Consider the following 13,606-nt stretch of genomic DNA (forward strand, 5'->3'; position numbering starts at 1 on the left):
AACATCTCCCCTCCAGGGTTTTTGAACAAAGCCTCAGGGACCTCTAAGCACATGGATTCTGTCACCCGCTGGCCCACCCTGCAGGGTGCCAGTTGCCTGTACAGTGATACCGCTGCTGCTGCTGCTGCTAAGTCGCTTCAGTCGTGTCCGACTCTGTGCGACCCCATAGACCGCAGCCCACCAGGCTCCGCCGTCCCTGGGATTCTCCAGGCAAGAACACTGGAGCGGGTTGCCATTTCCTTCTCCGATGCATGAAAGTGGAAAGTGAAAGTGAAGTCGCTCAGTCGTGTCCGATCCTAGCGACCCCATGCACTGCAGCCTACCAGGCTCCTCCGCCCATGGGATTTTCCAGGCAAGAGTACTGGAGTGGGGTGCCATTGCCTTCTCAGATAGTGATACTGGGTGGTGTTTACTATTCAGGTTCTGCGCTTCTTGGTGGACTGTGCAAAATGAGCAGCCGCATCGAGCCTTGGTGGGTTCCAAGGGTAAGGATGCCGGGTGGGCGGCAGGAGTGGGTAGAGAGAGGCTTCTGGAAGCCTGTACCCTGCAAGCTGGGAGTCTGGAGTCCGTGTTGGGCCGTGACTGGTGGTGAGGAGGAAGGGGGAGCGTGAAGGGCCAGCCCTTGTGATGCGATGCTCCTTGTGCCAATAGACACGGTGTCCAGGGAGGCCACGGTGTGGAAATGGTCATGAGAGGAGTTAAGGGCGAGTGGGCAAGGGAGCAGAGGTTTTTCACTTTTGTCTCCAGCCCTTCCAGCTCTTGGGCTTCCCGGGTGGCGCTAGTGGTAAAGAACCTGGCTGCCGACGCAGGAGACACCAGAAACCTGGTTCAATCCCTGGGTCGGGAAGATCCCCTGGGGAAGGGACTCCACTTCAGTATTCTTGCCTGGAGAAGCCTCATGGACAGAGGAGCCTGGCGGGCTACAGTCCATGGCATCGCAAAGAGTCGGACACAGCTGAGCAATTTAGCACGCATGCACGTCCTGCTCTGCTGAACATTGCCCTGGATTGTTAAATAGGCACCTCAACCCAAACACATCCGACACCTAGCTCCCCGCTGCCCGCCCCCCACCACACACACACGCAGGTAAACAGCGGCCAAAACAGCAGAGCCTGCCTCTCTCCAGTCCATCCATCCTCCCACTGACCTCCGTCAGGCACTTTGGCGTCATCCTTGACTCTTCTCTCTCTCTAATTTTTCTTTTTCCTTTTTTTGGCCATGCTGCGCCGCTTGTGGGGGTCTCAGTTCCCTGACCAGGAATTTGGACTTGGGCCCTGGCAGTGAAAGCGCTGAGTCCTAACCACTGGACTGCCGGGAACTCCCAATTTGAATTTTTCTTACTGTGGTATAAGCAACGCATGATGCGAAATTGGCCACCTCATGCCTCTGTTATTCACATGTTGTGTAGATGCCCGTCTTCTGTCCCCTGTTGGGCCACCAGCACAGCCTGGGAGCTCGGCCTGCGGGAGACCGCCACGATCTGGCCCCTCTCCCCACCTCCTCCACAGCCCCCCAGCCCCATCCAGCCACCATCACTTCCCGCCTGAGATCAGCCTCCTCCTCCCCCCCGGGGCTCCCTCCATCCTCTGCCCCCTACCGGCCTTTTCCCTCACTCCGCCAAAGGGACCCTGTTATAACCTGAGTCTGCTCACATCCCTTCTGCTCACATCCTTTCTGCTCAGAGCCCTCGTGGCTCCCGCCAATCAGTAAATACCCAAGAACCCTGCTCACCTGTGCACTACCCACTGGATGAGCCGTGCGTGTTCAAGGAGAGAAACACGCTCGATTTCAAAGCCTTGAAAGGAGAGGAGGAAAGAGTCAATCTCCCACTAACACTATTTTTTATATTGATGACACGTTGAAATGATCATATTTGTTTATATCACAGGGTTGTTGTTTAGTCCCTAAGTCATGCCTGACTCTTTTGTGACCCCATGGGCAGGTAGCCTGGCAGGCTTCTCTGTCTCTGGGATTTCGCCGGCAAGAATACTGCAGTAGGTTGCCATTTCCTTCTCCAGGGATCAAACCCATGTCTCTGAAATCTCCTGCTTTGGCAGGCAGGTTCTCTATTGATAAGTAATTCTATATATAACATAAATTCAAATATCTATTAATGTTTATTCAATAAATAAGAACTAAATATATATAAATTAAATATTTATAAATACTTAGTTGAATATGTTATATTGTTCTTTTTTTGTTTCCATCCTTACCCTCTTTCAGAACGTAAGCCCCAAGTGAACAGGGATCTTTGTCTTGTTCACAGCCGTCCCTCCAGCTTCTAGAACAGAGCCTGGCACGCAGCACATGTCCCAAGCTTTAATTGCTGAATGGGTGAATATTTAGTGAATGAGGAACTCGGGAGGATGTGAATTAGCCATAAGAAAGTGTATTGAGCAAGGAGAGAAGAGGAAGTTGGGAAGAGCAGAAAAAAGGCCCCGAGTGGGTGTCAAGGATGCTAGGGAACAGGCTGGCAGAGGAGACAGGGTGAATGCCGGGGAGGGGGTATCTGAACTTTATCTGAACTGTGGTTCCCTCATTTACTGGGTAACCTTGAATCAGTGACTTGCCTCTCTGGGCCTTATGGCCTCATCTGTAAAAAGGGAGAAGAGTAGCTGTTTACTCATGTATTCAGCAGGTACTTCCTGCTTTCCTGCCGCGTGCCGGGCACTGTAGTAGATAAAGTAGGTGGCGTTTGTTGCTGTTTGGTCACGAAGCCGCGTCTGACTCTTTTGAGAACCCACCAACTGTAGCCCACCAGGCTCCTCTGTCCATGGGATTTCCCAGGCAGGAATACCGGGGTGGGTTGCCATTTCCTTCTCCAGGGGACCTTCCCGACCCAGGGATCGAACCCGCGTCTCTTGTGTCTCTGGCATTGAGAGGTGGGGTCTTTACCACCGAGCCACCAGGAAAGCCTAGTAGGCAGCATCTTCACCCTCATTTGACCTAGCCTAGGCTCCCACTTCCGGGGTCATGTGGAATTAAATTGAGCACTGTAATGGCCTGTGGTAAACCTCAATTCCTGTTGTCAGCTTGGCTGTTGGCTTCAGCTTTCCTCATGGGTAGAGTAAGGATGCAGGGTTGTCATGAAAGCCTGAGTCACTGTGCTGTACACCTGAAGCTAACATGACATTGTACATCAGCTATAGATCATTTCCGGTAATGGTGGTTTCTAAATGGGCGCGCTTAATTTTGATGTGGTCTTGGGCTGGAGGTGCAACGTGTGTCTTCATCATGGAGTCTGTGTTTCTTTTCAAACTAAGGAACTGTTGTGGCTTAGAACGCATTTTGTGGATATTACACCTCTGTCCTTGAACGTGACCCTGATGCTTCGCAATAGGGTCTTCTGAGCCGGGCACACCTGGTTTACTCTGGGACGTGCAGAGACTCAGTTTCCTTTCGTTCCCTCTCTGGAACTTCAGCAAAAAGGTTCTTCATTTGCCAGGCTGCTGAGTTAACCAGCTTTCATCTGGGGGTGGGGGAGCGGCGTTTATAAGTTAGCACAAGTCATGCTAGCCTCTGTTAACAAATAAGCCCTTTATTCTCCAGTGGCTTAAGTATATTAAGCAGCTTAAAAGTATTTTTCTCCCACATGTTATAGACCAAGGAGGGTGTTTCTGTTGGGGCGGCCTCATGTGCATCCATCCAGAGAACCGGGCTCCTTTCCTCGTGTGGCTCTGCCCTCCCCTTAGTCTGTGGGGTCCACTGTAGATGAAGAAGCGTGGAGGGATGTCTTTTGTGCCAGGCCTGGAAAACCCGAGTGTCACTTCTGCCTACATTCTGTTGGCCAGAATTCAGTCACGTGACTACACCCAGCTACAAGGGGTGCTGGGAAATGTAGTCCAGGAAAAGAAAATGGTTGGGTTGGGGGGAATCTAAAACAGTCTTCGCCATATTGGGTGTGTATTTGTAGTTGTCCATGTGGCCAGTGGAATGAGTGGGAAGGCCTCAGATCTGTGGGAGGGGATATCTGGATTAGCTGTTCTCCTCACTTTTGAACCTGTAGTCTCTGATGAGACATATTTCTCACCGTGACCCAGGAGAGATACATGCATATGCCCCTGAAACAAAGTTCTGTGGAACACTTAGCCTAACCACTTTCGAGTCCTTCAGCACTCCGTTTTTCCGATTTTATTCAGTTGTTTTTCCTTCATTGTTTCAGTGATGGTTGAGACCCACTATGCTGATTGCATCACTGCTCAAATTTTGCAACCCACAATTTGAAAAACAATGAAAAAAACAAAAGTAGAAATGTGAAAAAATGTGAACGGTTGGCAACTTCTAGACTCCTGAGAGAGTACCGCCTCGGTCCCCTTATATATCCCAGGCTCAGACCCAGAAGGATGTTGGAGGCATTGAGGCACTCCTGGAAGGTTAGGACACTTAGAACCAAATCCCCTCACTTCCCCTGCTTACCTGTGCACCCCGCTTCCCCATCCTTTCTAATGCCTCCACCCACTTCACAAAGATCTAATTGTTCTTGGTGCCGCTCAGGCACATTCCTCCCCCAGGGCCTTTGCACTCACTGTTCCTCTGTCTGGGGTGCTTTCCCCTCACCTATTTAGCAGGATCCCTCCTCACTTCAGGCTTCCCAGGTGGCTCAGTGAGTGGTCAAGAATCCACCTGCAATGCTAGTGACTTGGGTTCGATCCCTGGGTCAGAAAGATCCCCTGGAGGAGGAAATAGCAACCCACTCCAGTGTTCTTGCCTGGGAAGTCTCATGGACAGAGGAGCCTGGTGGGCTACAGTCCATGGAGTTGCAAAGAGTTGGACATGACCGAACAACGGCTACTGGCCATTATCACCTTGTAGGTGACTGTGTTTACCAGCTTAGCATTTGTTTCTTCCATGAGGGGTCTGCCAGGGCCTGGGGCATAGTTGTTGCTCACTGCATACTCCTGGAGTGAGTGAATGTAATGTTTTTGGTTTTGCTGTTTTTCTCTGCCTGGTGGGAAAGCAGCTTCTCTGATCAGCATTTTGGAAAGGTAGATTGTCCTCTATGGAAAGGGATTCCCAGGAGTGCTATGGAGTCAACAGCTTGAAGCAAGTTGCTTGAAGCAAGAACTTAGTCTGTAGATGATTATTTCATCAAAGGATCATTGAAGGAACCATGCAGGTTTTCCTGTCCCCCTCTGCGGAAGTAACAGTCCTAATCTCACCTCTTAACCAGCTTCACCTCCCTAGGCACGGTAAAGCCAGGGTGGGGGGTGGGAGCCAGGGCTGGGGGAGTGGAGTTGGGTGGGGGTTCCCTCAGGTCCTTTCCCTCCAGCCCCTGGGGCCCGACTTGCTCTGTGTGGATGTTTTCAATTCTTGTTGAAGCAGGAAGGTTCCTCTGTGTGCTGGGTTTTGTGTTTTTGAAGTCTAAAGGCATCATGCCTGTGAGATCAACACTTTACACACTTAAATTCTACAAACCCAGCACATTTCACAGGCCTCTGTGGTTTCTGTGTTTTCTTGCCCATTTTTGGCTTTGGTGGGGTTGGGGCGGGGTGAGTGAAATGAGAGGTTAAAGCTTCGTATTCAGCCCTCGTGGGGGCCCTCCGGGATCAACCAGAGGGAGGCGACCCAGGGACCCGCCTTGGCCATGGGGTTCCCACCCGGCTCCCGTAGGGAACCCGGGAAGTACAGCCAGGACTGGAAGCCGGGGTCCAGGTGCTCCCTGTGTGTTTGATAGGGTGGGGGGTGTTGCGTTGAGGGGACAAGCCCTGGGAGGATGTGTGGCCTGGGAAGTGCGGGTTGGGAGTCAGGGTCCTGGTGGGGGTGGCAGTGGGCTGCATGACCAGTTTCTTCTTTTTTTTTTTTTAATTTTTTTAAAATTTCTTTTTTTTTCTTTTTGCCTTTCTTCTTTCCCTTGCTATTTATTTTTGAATTATTTCTCCCGCACCTCGCAGCATGTGGGATCTTGGTTCCCCCGCCCCCTGCATTGGAAGGCAGAGTCTTAACCACTGGACCGCCAGAGAAGTTCCCCCTTGCTTCAAATTGTGAACAGCTGAATCGAGATAGAGTGCACGCACCACAGAATCCCCCCATTTAAGGAGTATGATTCATTGGTGTTTCGTACGTTCACAGAGCTGTGCAGCCGTCCCCAATCTGGTTCCAGAACGTTTTCATCCTCCCTAATAGAAACCCCAGTTCCCTTAGTTGCTGACCATTTCCCCTGCCCTCCAGCCCCTGGGAACCCCTAATCTGCGCTCTGCCTCTTACAGGCTTGCCTCTTCTGGACGTTTTATATAAACAGAACCCACCACTGTGCGGCCTTTGGGGTCTGACTTCCACGCAGTGTGTTTTCAAGGCTCACCCCTGTTGAAGCATGTCTCGGAGCTTCGTTCCTTTTTCAACACTGAGACACTTGCATACCATTCATTTCTCCCCTTTAGAGCATGTCATTCAGTGGGTTTTAGTACATTCACAGAATTGTGCAACCATCACCATACTCTAGTTCTAGAACAATTTCATCACCCAAAAAGAAACCCTGTACCTATCGTCCCCCAGCCCCTGGCACAAAGCCCCACTTTCTGCCTCTGGGGCTTTGCCTTTTCTAAACATATGAGCAAACAGAATCACGCAAGATGGGGTCGTTTGTGTTTGGCTGCTCCCTCTTTGTGTACCGTTTTCAAGGTTCATCCACATCGTAGCATGGATCAGTGCTTCCTCCCTTTTTCTGGCTGAGTAGTATCCCATTGCGCACACGTACTGCATCCGCTTCATCCCTCCGTCTGCTGAGGGACATGTGTGTTGTTTCTTGTTTCTGCTTTTTGTCAATTATGAATGAAGCTACTTGGTGGCTGTTTTCTTCAGCCAAGGTGGGAGAGGGTGTTTCCAGCCACCCTCTGCCCAGGTGCCTGCTCTTCCTGTGTGTTCTTATACGTACACAGGCCTCCCCCTCCTCCAGTTCTTCCTGAGTTGTATTTCCCCCTCTCCCAGCCTCAGCCAGTTCAGTTCAGTTCAGTTGCTCAGTCGTGTCCGACTCCTTGCAACCCCATGAATCGCAGCGTGCCAGGCCTCCCTGTCCATCACCAACTCCCGGAGTTCACCCAAACCCATGTCCATCGAGTCGATGATGCCATCCAACCATCTCATCCTCTGTCTCCCCTCCTCCTGCCCTCAATCTTTCCCAGCATCATGGTCTTTTCAAATGAGTCAGCTCTTCACGTCAGGTGGCCAAAGTATTGGAGTTTCAGCTTCAACATCAGTCCTTCCAATAAACACCCACAACTGATCTCCTTTAGGATGGGCTGGATGGATCTCCTTGCAGTCTAAGGGACTCTCAAGAGTGTTCTCCAACACCACAGTTCAAAAGCATCAATTCTTCGGTGCTCAGCTTTCTTTATAGTCCAACTCTCACATCCATACATGACCACTGGAAAAACCATAGCCTTGACTAGACGGACCTTTGTTGGCAAAGTAATGTCTCTGCTTTTTAACATGCTGTCTAGGTTGGTCATAACTTTCCTTCCAAAGAGTAAGCATCTTTTAATTTCATGGCTGCAGTCACCATCTGCAGTGATTTTGGAGCCCAGAAAAATAAAGTCAGCCAGTGTTTCCACTGTTTCCCCATCTATTTGCCGTGAAGTGATGGGACCGGATGCCATGATCTTAATTTTCTGAATGTTGAGCTTTAAGCCAACTTTTTCACTCTCCTCTTTCACTTTCATCAAGAGGCTCTTTAGGAAATCATTCCCAGGGAGCCCTGGGCAGCCCTACAAGGCAGCTCTGCTCTCCTTGCTAAGTCTCAGCCATGCCTGCCCCCGCCCCCCATCCCCAGAGGGGACAACCTGATCCTTCTATTACAGTCTCAGAGCAGATGTGTGGGGACAGGGCCACGCTTAGGAAACCGATTTTCTTTGGAGGTTAAAAACATTAAAAAAATAAATAAAAAATAAAAAATAGGAAACAACGTGCCCAAGTGTAAAACTCAAATAACATCAAAGATTTTTAGTGAAAAGCCTTCCTTCCCCCCTACCCCCGCCCCCCCCACCGTCTCCCAGCCATCTGTACCCACGTCCTCTTCCTGGAGGTAAATGGTTATGGTTTGGGAGCCTCTTTTTAAACAGACATTCTGCCTGTGTTAGCATCTCTGTCTCTCCCCGCCCCCCACTTTCACTTCACACCCCCCTATTTTTTAAGGTACTAATGGCAAGTTATTCTAACACTGTTTTGCCCTTTGCTTTTAATAATATATCCTGGAGTTAATATAGTATTAATTTTTAATAATATATCCTATATATAGAATATATAATAATATATCTATATATGCTACATAATAATATATCCTAACTTGTCAAATTCTGTGTCTTTCTTAGTTGTGTAGTATTTATTCCACTGCTGCTGCTAAGTCGCTTCAGTCATGTCTGACTCTGTGCAACCCCATAGACAGCAGCCCAGCAGGTTCCCTCGTCCCTGGGATTCTCCAGGCAAGAACACTGGAGTGGGTGGCCATTTCCTTCTCCAATGCAGGAAAATGAAAGTGAAGTCGCTCAGTCGTGTCCGACTATTAGCAACCCCATGGACTGCAGCCTACCAGGCTCCTCTGTCCATGGGATTTTCCAGGCAAGAGTACTGGAGTGGGGTGCCATTGCCTTCTCCCTTTATTCCACTGGAGGACCCTAACTTACTGAAACTAGTCCCCCTCTGCCGGACACTTTGGTTCCAGGCTATGACAAACAAGACTACAGTGAGGCACTATGTGTACAACTGTTGATTTGCATCAATGTGAGTGTGTGTGTGTGTGTGTGTGTGTGTGTGTGTGTGTGTGTGTATGCACTTAGTTGCCCAGTTGTGTCCAACTCGGCGACCCCATGGACTGCTGTGTCCGTGGATTCTCCAGGCAGAAGACGAGTGGGTTGCTCTGCCTTCTCCAGGGGATCTTCCCAACCCAGGGATTGAAGCCAGGTCTCCAGCATTGCAGGCTGATTCTTCACCAGCTGAGTCATCAATGAGTAGAGTATAAGTTAAAATCCCATAGGTGGAATTGCTGGACAAAGGATGTGTGCAGTGGGGAAAAAAAAAGTTATTAATGAAAATTTCCAAATGTACACAGAACTAGAAAAGACAGTATAATGAACCCTCTGTTACTTATTCCCAGCTTCCATAGATCAAGATCTGTCCACGCTTTTCTTGGAGGGGGGCATTCCATGCAGTATGTGAGATCGTAGTTCCCTGACCAGGGATCAGGCCCATATTCCCCGCATTGGAAGTACATAACCACTGGACCACCAGGGAAGTCCGAAACTGCTCTCTTGACCAGCTGGAGTTCTTCCTTCAAAGGAGTACTGTGCTGGGCTGGACGTCTTGTTCTGCTTCCAGCAGCTGGCGTGTTCATTTTTTGACAATCCATTACGGTTCTAAAATGAGCATCTGGGGAGATGTGTGATGTCAATAAAAAGTTAAAGGAAAACACAGTCTCTTAACATGCAGCAAGTAATGCAAGATCATTAGAAGAAATAAAAGAGGAGGGAGGGCAGGGAGGGGGAAGAAATTGGAATATACAGAGTTCCAGAAACGCGGAGAACACAAAATGGACTTCTTGTTCTGTCTCCCGGGGTAGAAAAGCCTTATTCGCATTTTGGCACCTTTCCTCCCCATCAATCTGCTTTTCCTCTTGCCCTTGGGACAGTCATTCTTGCACAGTTGACAAGAGTGACATATTTTGAGAGCTGAGGCCAAGAGCAAATTTCAGGAGGTCAAACTCAGTGCAGGGGTGTTTGGGGAGCTGGCCAAGTGGGTGTCTCATGGGTGGGGTGTGCGCACTGAGAGTTAGTGCCCCCTGAGCTGTTCCCAGGGGAGAGGCTCAGAGGCTGTGTCCTTGAGGTGAGCAGGCAGCGTTGGGTCCCTGCTGGAACTGCCCCTAGATCTCCAGGGCTCCTCACGAATGCTCTAAACCCAAAGCGGAACACGTAAGAGGCTGGTAGCGTCACACTTAACAGTTTCTAAGTTTTTCATTTTTTTAATCTTATGACTAAGAACAACCTGGGAAGACATTATCATTCCCATTCTTTTTTAAATGCATTTTGTTTTTGGCTGCGCTGTGCCTTCCTTGCTGTGTGCGGGCTTTCTTAGTTGTGGGGGGTGGGGGGGCTAATCTCTAGTTGAGATGTCATTGCAGTGGCTTCTCTCGTTGTGGAGCATGGGCTCTGGAGCATGCGGGCTTCAGTAGTTGGGGCTCACAGGCTTAGTTGCTCCGCAGCATGAAGAATCTTGGTTCCTAGACCAGGGATCGAACCTGACCCTCTGCAGTGGAAGCACGGATTCTTAACCACTAGACGGCCAGGGAAGTCCCTGTGTTTTATCTTTTGAAACCTGAGCCTGGGGATTTGGGAATAGTAGTTACTCCTGATGATAACACATACTCCTCTAAGACAGCCTCGGCACCCCGGTCTTGTACTCTACACATGTTCATTCATTTAATCCTCGTACAACACCGTGGAGGTGTTATGGTTCCCTTCAGAAGTGGAAACTGGGATGCAGAAAGAAATGACTTGGCCAAGGTCACACCGGTGCTTAGAATCAGAGTGGGATCTGAACCTGGGCAGTCTGGGCACATCTGAAGAAACAGTTCACCTGTTTAACTACGGCCACCACAAGCCTGTGTGTGTGCTTAGTCACTCAGCTGTGTCTGACTCTGCAGCCCCATGGACTGTAGCCCGCCAGCCTATGTGGAACTAAAAAGAGACCCCTTTCTTATGACCCTTTACTGCCATCTGTCAGAAAATTGTCCTTATGTATATATACATGAATCTACAGTGTCCTAAAATAGGAATGCCCCACCCTCCCTGGCCAGGGTTGTGCAGTGTACGACCTACACAGCTGTACATGGTTAGCCAAGCTTTAGCCAGTATTTCCCAAATGTTTACTTCAGAGACAGACAATAAGCAAGGAAGTCAGTAAAAGATTTACTATGTCAGGTGTCAGTAAGTTTCCTAACAAAGATAAAGCAGGAGAAGGAGGGATCAGGGTGCAGAAGATTGGGGCTGCACTTCCAAGGCAGGGGTCAGAGCCGGCAAGGTCACCACGAAGGCGACATTTGAATAGAGAGACCTGGGGTTGAGGAGGCCCGTGTTGCTGGAGCTGAGTGGACACAGGAGAGAGGAAAGGGGATGTGGGCAGAGGGAGCAGGGGAAGGTCCTGAGGGGCCTGCTGGGTCACAGAGAGGACTTGACTTTGAATGAAACCAGAACTCTGCTTGGACTCTGAGGAGAGTGGGTACGGGAGGTGATTTGGGTTCAAACCAGGTCCCTGAACTGGGGGTGGGGGCAGGGAGACCCGTGAGGAGGCTGCTGAAGAAATTCAGGCATAATGTGGGTTTGGGGAATGTTCACTGATTTTGAATTGAGTGAAGGAATGATTTTGGCAAAGAAGCAGGCAGTCTTTGCTGGCTCAGAGGTGCAGGGGAGAGGGCTGGAGGTCTGTCCCAGCCATACCCTCCCCCACCAGTCTGGTCTCTCCCGTTTCTGCCTCCCAGAACAAGCAGGGACTCCTGAGGACCCAGCCCCCTAACAACCCAAAGCCTGGCTTCCAGGCAGACCCGCTCTGTGACCTGGGGCATGTTCTGGGGGGGGCGTTGCCTCAGGGTTCATTCTGTAAAATGGGGAAAATCAAGTGACTGGGTGTGGTCACCCGTGGGATTTTAGTTCCTGGCCTGGGATTGAACCCGTGGCCCCTGCAGTGGAAATGCAGAGTCTTAACCGCTGGACTCCCAGGGAAGTCCCTACTTTTCTTTTTAAATTGCGAAATAGAGGGTTCATACAGAAAAGTGGAAAACGTGTTCCATCCAGCAATGAGAAGATAACACTCTCACGGTTATTTTTTTTAATAACTTTATAGAGCTTCAATTCATACACCACACAGTTTACCCATTTAAAATGTCCAACTCTGGTTTCTGTACATTCGCAGAGATGTGTAACCCTCACCATAATCTGTTTAGAGCATTTTCATCACCCCCAAAATAAACCCTGTGCCCCTGGGCCATCACCCTTCCCCCAGCTGCGCTACTTTCCATCCCCACCCTGCTCTACTTTCTGCCTCTTTGGATTTGTCTGTTCTGGACATTTCATGTAAAGAGAATCATGCAGTATATGGTCTTTTGTGCCTGGCTTCTTTGCTTGGCATGCTGGCTCCTTGGTTCATCCACGTCATAACATGTGTCAGCGCCTCATTGCTTTTTGCGACTGAGTAATGTTCCATCACTTGGCTGGACCACGTTTTGCTTCTCCGTCCACCGGGTGATGGGTATTTGGATTGTTTTCACTGTTTGGCTGTTATGAATAATGCTCCTGTGAACATCTGTACACCTGTTCTTACGTGGCCTTGTTTTCAGATTTTCTGGGTAGTGTACCCAGAAGTGGAATTGCTGGGTCATAAAGTAACTGTTTAACCCTTTGAGGAATTGCCAGACTGTTTCCGACACCGATTCTAACTCCATAGTTAGAATGGGTGTGTACTTTGTATATGAAACCATACAGTGGTGTTTTCTTTCAGCATAATGTTTGTGAGATGCTTCTGTGTTATGGGTACCAGTAGCTTGTTCCTTTTGTATTGCTGTGTAGTATTCCATTGTGTGGACGAACCACAGCATATTCATGCATTCCATTGATGGGCATCTGGGTTGTTTCCAGTTAGAGGGTGGTGTGAACATTCTAGAATGTTCTATATCTGCCCCATTATTCACAAGGGTGGAATTAAGAATAGCCCCTGGCTTCTTATGGTGATAGGTAGAAATTGTCTGTAGGCTCTCCTCCCTTGACAGAGGTGTGCTCCACATATCATGTTCTAGAATCCTCCTTCCTAGGTGAGGACTGAAACCCATCATGGCAGACCTCGCTGCTGTTGTGGCTCTTCAGCCTTTGCTCTGCGGACTGGAGGAATGTCCTCTTCCACAGTGCCCATGAACAAGCCATCCACGATGCCCATGGAGCTGCCTGAGGGTCTGGCCCCAGAGGACAGCATCCTGACCAGCTTGATGGGGTTCATTCGGGCGGTGTCTGCACACATTCTGCACACTTGTCTGGAGTTTTTGTTGTCTTCTGTGTTGGGGTGGCTCCTGACATTTGGGGCAGAAGCCACTGGTGTAGACTGACCAGATTATTTTGCCTCCTGGGTTGCTGTGCTGGGCGGGGGCAGGTGGAGCATCTCCTACTCCCTGCCCCGCCCCCTCCCCCCCGCCCCCCGCCCCCCGCCTCGACCCTGTCCTGGAGAGATGCACTCACCTCCCCTCTCTTTCCCTCTCGTTTTCTTTCTCTTTCTCTGAGCTGCTCTCTGTAGCACTGGCCCCATCAGACCCTCTACTCAATTCCCCCTTCTCTGATCCGCTTTCTGTGCTGAGGCCCAATTTCCCCCCTCCCCCACCCATGACCTTTCACCCCTCCCATCTGCCACTGACAGGTTCCCTCTGGGTCCCTGCTGTCATCCCCGTGGCCAGTCCCCCATTCCAAGCCCAGCCCCACAGGTCCCTGGTCTGCCTGTGGCTGTATGCTGCCCCCGCCACCACGCCCTCCCCACATCACCTCTGTTCAGCATCAGCTGTGACCCCTGAGAAGGTCCCCCCTGACTTTCAGTCCCTGTTTACACGGAAGGAACAAAACAGCTGGCGCTTACCCCTCCCAGCCAA

The 13,606-nt window shown here is 50.1% G+C and overlaps 1 protein-coding gene across 3 annotated transcripts in view; it reads left to right on the forward strand.

Moving 5' to 3' along the window:
* Window positions 1-13,606, forward strand: part of BICRA (BRD4 interacting chromatin remodeling complex associated protein) — a 74,295-nt gene that overhangs the window by 18,740 nt on the left and 41,949 nt on the right. The gene's annotated exons all lie outside the window — the stretch shown is intronic.

The sequence above is a fragment of the Bos taurus genome, chromosome 18 (assembly GCF_002263795.3).
Source record: "Bos taurus isolate L1 Dominette 01449 registration number 42190680 breed Hereford chromosome 18, ARS-UCD2.0, whole genome shotgun sequence".
Classification (NCBI taxonomy): Eukaryota; Metazoa; Chordata; class Mammalia; order Artiodactyla; family Bovidae; genus Bos; species Bos taurus.